This window comes from Dama dama, chromosome 2 (genome assembly GCF_033118175.1).
Source record: "Dama dama isolate Ldn47 chromosome 2, ASM3311817v1, whole genome shotgun sequence".
Classification (NCBI taxonomy): Eukaryota; Metazoa; Chordata; class Mammalia; order Artiodactyla; family Cervidae; genus Dama; species Dama dama.
This window is the reverse complement of record NC_083682.1, coordinates 23,739,854-23,748,624: the sequence shown is the minus strand read 5'-3', so window position 1 is coordinate 23,748,624 and position 8,771 is coordinate 23,739,854.

Below are 8,771 nucleotides of genomic sequence, written 5' to 3'. Positions count from 1 at the left end.
ACAGAGCCAATATCATGATCCATATCAGTCATGTGGACTGCTGAGGAATACCAATTCTTAATTATCTAGAATATATTTAATATAGAAACCTTTATCCTTAATTTATCCTTTTGTAATAGGTGTTAGTAACCTGTTTTCCAGCTAATATGTTATTTGGACTCTGAGAGGTAAATATTTTGGAGATTAGGTCAGAACTAATAAGTAATAGAGGAGATTATTTGAAATTAATAAAAATTCTAAGATGTTGCAGCTAATGTTCCCCAGTTATGAATCCATTAGGAGACCCATTCAAATTTGTATGTCTCTCTGTTGTTCAGTCACTCAGTCGTGTCCGACTCCTTGCGATCCCAAGGACTGCAGCACGCCAGGCTTACCTGTCCTTCACCAACTCCTGGAGTTTCCTCAAATTCATGTCCATTAAGTTGGCAATGCCATCCAACTGTTGACCATTTCATCCTCTGTTGTCCCCTTCTCCTCCTTACTTCAATCTTTCCCAGTATCAGGGTCTTTTCCAATGAGTTGGCTCTTTGCCTCAGGTGGCCAGAGTATGTCTCTCTGAGTTTACTCCTGTTTTATTTTCATATTATGTTTCATTACATTAAATATTAGACCTCTTTAGTATGAAGTTTAAAATTTCACAGAGTTAATAATTGTGATTTTGTAATTTTTATATTCTAGTTTAAATCTCATTGAGTGGTAAAATGCTTTCTAAACTCAACATTCAAAAAACTAAGATCTTGGCATCGGGTGCCATTCCTTCATGGTTATTAGATGGGGAACAAGTGGAAACAGGGACAGATTTTATTTTCTTGGGCTCCAAAATCCCTGTGGACAGTGACTGTAGCCACAAAATTAATAGACACTTGCTCCTTGGAAGAAAAGATATGATCAACCTAGACAGTACTTTAAAAAGCAGAGACATCACTTTGCTGATTAAGGTCCATATAGTCAAACTACAATTTTTCCAGTAGTCATGTTTCAATGTGAGAGTTCGACCATCAAGAAGACTGAGCACTGAAGAATTGATGCTTTCAAATCGTGGTGCTGGAGAAGACTCTTGAGAGTCTCTTGGACAGCAAGGAGATCAAACCAATAAATCCTAAAGGAAATCAGTCCTGAATATTCATTGGAAGGACCATGCTGAAGCTGAAACTCCAATACTTTGGTCTCCTGTTTTGAAAATCTGACTCACTGGAAAAGATCCAGATGCTGGGAAAGATTGAGGGCAAGAGGAAAAGGGGATGACAGAGGATTAGATGGTTAGATAATATTACTAACTCAAGGGACATGAGTTTGAGCAAACTCAAGGAGATAGTGTAGGACAGGGAAGCCCATCATGCTATAGTCCATGGGGTCACAAAGAAATGGACACCACTTAGGGACTGAACAGGTTTTTCTCTGATAATTTAGGTGCTAAACAATTTGCCTACAGTGCAGGAGACCCCCGTTCAATTCTGGGTCTGGAAGATTATCTGGAGAAGGGATAGGCTACCTACTCCAGTATTCTTGGGCTTTAAAGAATATGCCTGAAATGCGGGAGACCTAGGTTTGACCCCTGGATTGAGAAGATCCCTTGGAGGAGGGAAAGGCTACTTGCTCCAGTATTCTGGCCTGGAGAATTTCATGGAGTCCATGGGGTCGCAAAGAGTCGGACTTTCACCGGGAGACTTTCACTTTACTTTAACTTAGGGAATGAACAACAACAGACCTTATTAAGTGGTAAAATGCCTTATAAGTAATTTTTGCTAAATAATGGAGTACAGAAAGAAGGAAGAAGGATGGAAAAGAGGTTGAAAATGAAGAAAAAGAAGAATGGAGGTGTTGGGCTGCAACCCCTCAGGCCTATGGGTCTGCTCTTTCCCAGCTTTAAGATCAATGAAAGAGCTCAGAGTCAGTATTAAAGACATCAATGGTTCAATGGATTTTATGCTCCTGAAGCAAGATCCTGAAGGGACACCCCACCATGTGCAGCTCATGAATGGGCAGGGCATGGTGGCTGTCTTCACTCTGGGGAGAGAGGGCTGGAGTGGGGGAAGATTACCAGTTATAGGGGAATTGACCTCAGATAGCCTCATTAGTTACCAGGGAAACCAGCAGAGGGACACATCTCTCACTGCCCCTAGGCAAAAAGAAATGACTAATAGCTGGGGCCTGGGGCAGAAGGTCAGTCATGTGAGTAAGAAGTAAGTGTGGTCAGGCAGGGGATGTACAGAGAGCAAGAAAACAGCCAAATTGAGTGGCTGATTGTAAGGAAGGAAAAGAAATGAGAAGATAAAAGGAAAAAAAATCAAATTTCTCTCCCTGAAACATGCCACTACATGGCATATATTTTGCCTCTTTTTAAAATATTTTATGAGCAAACCTGTAAGAATTGTGTTGTTAATTTCTTAAATGTAAAGACCAGTGAAAGCATTTGAAAAGGTACTATAGCTTGCATCATGAACCACCATACAAATAATTTTATAAAGATTCTTCATGGGTGCATGCTCATTTGCTTCTGTCACGTTGGACTCAAAGACACCCTCTCAACTGTAGCCTGCCAGGCTTCTCTGTTCATGGAATTCTACAAGCAAGAATACTGGAATGGGTTGCCATGCCCTTCAGGGATATTCCAGACACAAGGATCAAACCCATGTCTCTTATGTCTCCTTGGCAGGCAGATTCTTTACCATTAATTCCACCTTATTGTTGTTGCTTGGTTGCTAGGTCATTAGAAGACTCTTTGTGACCCAATGGACTGCAGTATGCCAGGCTTTCCTGTCCTTTACTATCTCCCAGAGTTTGCTCAAACTCATGCCATCCAGCCATCTAATCCTATGCTGTCCTCCGTTCATGGGACATCTGGGAAGCCCCAAATCTGCCTTTATAAAGAATGTGTTTCATTTAATGTTTCTGGCAAGCTATGAAAATATACATATATTCAAATTTATGAATCTTGATCAGATCTTCCTTATCCTTGCTGATTTTTTATTAGATTTTTCTGTCTTATAAATTAACATGATTCATTTCATTCTATTTTTACTATATTGAGATTAAATCAAGACTATATCAAGATACAGTTTTGTCAAGATTACATCAAGAATGTATATACTCATTCTAAAAATAAAGTCCTCCTACCAAAAGTTTTGAAAATTGCATACACTGTGCACTGGGGAAACAAACACCTCAGTAATGATATGAAATATTTTTATCATTCTAAAAGGCTCTCTCATGGCCTTTCCCAGATATTCTCCCATGCCCCACTGCAGTCTGGAAATGACCTCATTTCTACTCTATAGGTTATTAGTTCTACTTTTCTAGATTTCCAGATTCTCATATAAATGGAATTATACAGTAGGTACTCTTTTATGTTTGGCTCATTTTAGACAACATGCCATTTTTAGGATTAGTCCATGTTTCTGCATGCATTTGTGATTTACTACTTTTATTAATAAATAATATTCCACCCTGTGCGTACAAGTACATATCACAATTCATTTACCTATTCATTAGTTAAATATTTGGGTTGTTTTCAGTGGGTTGTTAGTACCAAATCTTCTATGCTCATTTTTGTACACATTTTAGTGTATACATTTGTGTACATTTCTCTTGGGTAAAATACCAAGGAGTAGAGGTGCTAGGTTATAACGTAAGTGTATACCTGACTTTCTACAATTGCTGCACAGTTTTCCAAAGTGGTAGCTCTATATCCTCTCTAGATGTTTCATGTTGCCTCAAAGTTTTGCAATTGTAGGTTTTTGTTTGTCTATTATTTACTTATGTATTTAATGCTAATTCAGTATAGGTATGTGGTGGTTTGTCACTGTGGTTTACCTTTAGCTTTCATTTCCTAATGAGTACTGATTTTATTGTTTTTTTATGAACTTATTAACTATTCTTTTATCATCTTCTATGATATATCTGTTCAGACGGTTTTCCTATTTTTCATTGGCTTGATAATCTTCATGTTATTGTCTTGTCTGTATTGTTTATACATTTTCAATAACAGTCCATAGTGGCTTGTTTTAATTTTCTAATGATGTCTTTTAAGAATAGTTTTTAAGTTGGACAAAACAGAGTTTGTCAACGTTATATGGTTAATCTGTGTTCTAAGAATTATCAAGCTACTCCAATATATGTTTTTTTTTTTAGTCTTTTCTCCAGAAGTTGAATAGTTTAGCCTTCATGCTTATTTGTAAAATTCATTTCATCTTTCCCCCCCACCCCAAGTTCATCTTTCTTTAGCTGTTAAGTAGGCATTTCAGATTTTCTGTTTCTTCTTTTCTTATTTTTAATCAAGTGAAATTCTTTTTAAATTTTACTTTGAGGCATGTAATCATAAAATAATCTATATACTAACAGAATAGGAGACTGCATATATGATTCTACATCCCCTAGTTTGATGACTTTTTGTAGCCTCTTACTTAATGAAAGACAAAAGAGATGAGTATTTTAAACATTGTAATTGGTGTTTGTATTTTGAGGTGTGTAATTACCACTTACTTTCTAATTAATAGCATATTGTAACAATTATATCAAAAACAATTATTATTATTGTTACTACTATTTTTCAGGGTGCTCTATACTGTGCTTAGTTGCTTAGTCATATCTCACTCTTCGCAACCCTATGGACTGTAGCCCGCCAGGATCCTCTGTCCATGGGGATTCTCTAGGCAAGAATACTGGAGTGGATTTCCATGCCCTCCTCCAGGGGATCTTCCTGTCCCAGGGATCCAACCTGGCTCTCCCGCATTGCAGGCAGATTCTTTACCATCTAAGCCATCAGGAAAGCCCTTCAGGTGCTGTATCTCTGCTAAATAGAGAGTGAGGTTGCTTGTCCAAGTTTACCAGCAGTAAATGGTGGATCAGGAGATGAACAGAAGCACTTGGACTTTAAGCATACTCACTGAAGCACTATTTATACCTCTTCCCTCAAGCAAAAGATCTCCAAATTGGTGAATAATGTGTCAATTCCGGTATCATATTTGCATGAGTCTTTTGAATAAAAATATTAAGTGTAATTTTTATTTCCTAATAAAACTATTTAGTATTAAAAAACTAAAATAATCTTTATAACACATGTATCTGTATTTTGTTCTTCAACATATATTTTATAATTATTGGGGAAATTATAAAATTATTAGTCATCATCCTTTGATTTTAGATTTGTTAGGAACTTCTCACAGGGTTATGACAATAGCTATAAGATGCTTTTAGTTAGTCTCAAGTTAAAATATCCAAGTACTTTTATTTAGGAGTGTATCATCATATATAAGTACAGTTAGTATTATATATGAAAACAGAAATTTCAAATCTTACATATAAAATTTGTTTCCCTCAATTTTCCATTTTCCCCTTGTGAAAAACCACTTTAAGACATTACTTTAGTGTATGTCTGTATAATTTCATGAAATTTTGAACTTTTAATTAGTTTGACATGAAATTTAGTGGGCTCTAACAAAATCTATTACATCCTTGTTTATGATAAATAACCTAACAAGAAAAAATAACCAGAGTTATGTGACACTGTTCAACACTTGAGAGTCAATGGGGAAATAGGGAAATTCTAATTATTTATTTTCCCAAGAGCCATAGTTGTGGGGTAAGATTCTAGTGGGAGATAATTATCATTGTTTGTTCCTCATCATCAGACAATTAGTATTGATACCCAGAGTATAAAATCCTCATCTATCAACCAACTTTTGCAGAGGGCCATCAGCTTCATCAGAGATCAACTAGTGACACAAAATTATTATCACAGACGCTTTTAGGCTATGACCCCCAACACCACAGAGTCCTGCAAGGTTGGTACTCATAACTATCCACTGGCATCGTCAGAATCATTTTTGCCTTCAGAGAAGTAGGGGGGGAAAACAATTCAAAATTTTTAAGGAGGAACTGTCTTAAACCCAGTTCTAACTTTTTCAGTGTCTCCCTCCTGGTGCACTAACAGGAGATACAGGTAGCTATTTTTTCTATCTCTGCCTGTCCTCACTCGAATAGTCAACTCCCAGATGAACAAGTAATATTTTACCACCTATCTTTTCCCTGCCGAAGAAATTCATGGCAAACAGTTTGTTTACTCACTTCAACTCTGGCACATCTGAGAGCTTCATTCACTTATGTGAAGTCTATGTTAACTTTTTGCTAAATTTTCAATCATTTTATTAAAATATCATATTTATCAGTACTTTCTTTATGGAAGGCACTGTTTTGAGTTAATCATCAGGTACAGAAGAAAAACTAGTAAATAACTAAATTAATAGAAATTAAAGTTCATGCTAAATGTGACATAAGAAATGTATTCTTGGGCACATAGAAAATGTTCTTATTAACTGTGTCTTGCACTTTTTAAGGACCTTGATTACAGTGTACTTTACTATTAAATAGATTTCACATGATAAGGGGGTAGAGTGAGAAAAGCTAAAGGAATTTGATGAATTGAAAATGAGAGCCTACTATGCTTTTCTGTGAAATAAATTATGTGATAGCTGTTCCAACATTAATAAAAAAACATTTCTTTAGCTGTCAGACAATATAAATCTCTGAATGACAAAGAAATTGATTTGAACTTATATAGTCACTATGGAAAATATTGATAGTTTAGGAAGCTAATATTCAGTAAAAATCTTCAAATATGTATTACCATATGTGTTAATGTAAAAGAGGCAAGAAGAAGGTGTGCTAAGGAGAAGAAAATTTAAAACATTGGCCATCATTAAGGAATGAAAATGTTGGTTAAATAAAAGATATATTGGAAGGAAACTTAATATATCAAAGGTAAAATAACATTGATATTTTCTTACTAAGATCCACTTAATTTTCACATGAAACAGATACTAGTATTTTTGTTTTTTCAGAGAACTGGACAGTAGATGTAATTAACCCAAGGTCATAGGGCAAGTATGGAATTGATATGAAGCTTTAATCCATTACTAGCTTAATATCAGAACTTATAATAATTATAAATTCATTAAACATTGAATCTGGAAGAGATGTAAAAGACTATTTGATCCAACCAGCCATCAAGTGCTTATGTCATTAACAATATATCTGCTAAATAACTAGCTATTCAGGCTGAAAGCAACACTTTGACTAAGATCTAGTTATGTCAGAGTTGGAACAGTCATTTCAGTTTGAACCCAAATATTTCACCTGTAGTTTCAAGCAGTTAATTTTACTTCAGTCTCTTGATGGCATATAAAATGACACCAATATGTCTTGAGTAAAGCAATATTTTGAGACATGAGTTAACTGTCCTATGTTACATGAATTTTTGCTTTGCTCTAAAACTATCTTCAGTTTTTTTCAGACATTCTAAAATGACAGATTTCTAGATCATTTTTCTGAAATTGTCTAGTTTGTCTGTTACATTAAGTATTGTACATCAGACTGAACATATTAATCCAACCACTGTTTGAGTTTTAATTAAGAATATAAATTTCCATTTCCTAGAATCTGCTCATCTTCCTTGCAAATGTAAACTAAACATATCTTTGCCTCAAAAAAATCACACAACTGACCAACATTATCCAAAATTGCTTTTAAACTAAAATTCCCAATTGTATTTTGCATGCACTCTACTAACCTATATCTCTACCATCTTTGAATTCCATAGAGAGCACACGCAAAATACATGATTGCGCGCGCACACACACACACACACACACACACAGACCAGCATGGAATCTTCTGTTTGCCTTTAAAAACCTTTCTTATGTTTTTGGAATATGAACATTTTTCTCACCTCTACCATTGGCCATGAAGTTCAAATTGCATTGATCAATCTGAGTATACTGCCACCCTGGTCACAGTGATGGAATACCTGCCCTACTTTTAGGACATTGTATTCTGGTTCCTGGGATTATCTAAGGCTTCCCAGGTAGTGCTAGTGGTAAAGAACCAGCTTGCTAATGCAGGTTGTCATAAGAGAGTAGTGGGTTCGATCCCTGGGTTGGGAAGATCCCCTGGAGGAGGACATGGCAACCCAGTCCAGTATTCTTGCCTGTAGAATCCCATGGACAGAGGAGCCTGGTGGGCTATGGTCCATAGGGTTACAAAGACATGTTTGAAGCAACTTAGCTTGCACACACACAGGCACAAGATTATCTAAATTAGAACAAGGGAAGATGGGTTCTGGAGTTGGACAAGCTATGGAGATATAAGCATGATGTCTGCCAAAAAGTTATGTTTCTGCTCTCTGGGGTCATGGTCCAGGGAGGAGGAAGCTGCCATGTGAAACAGCAGCCCTCAGGTGGAATGACACTGGTAGTCGTCCAGTGCTTCAGATATTTTGAAGTGGGATTCTAGTAAGGAAAGTAGCTGAGACTAATACAGTTAAAAGTAATAAAATTGCTTTTCAAAGATTTATGAATCCTCTTTATTAATTATAGAAGACATGCACTCCTATTACTTATTGTGGGTGAAATGAACATTATGCCATTTGACATGCATATGTTAGTATACACATAGAATATGGAAGGAAAGAAAAAGTACTCAGAAATGGAAGTGCGTGCTTAGTGCTTAGTCACTCAGCTGTGTCCGACTCTTTGTGATCCCGTGGGCTGTAGCTGCCAGGATCCTCAGTCCACGGGATTCTACAGACCAGAATACTGGAGTGGTTGCCATTCCCTTCTCCAGGAGATCATCCCAACCCAGGAATTGAACACACATCACATGCATTGCAGGCAGACTCATTTGAGCTACCACGGAAGCCCATTCCGATGATTTTCAAAATCCAGCAATTGGGGTTGCCTCTGATAAAGTTATGAAGTGCTTGAATTATAAAAGTT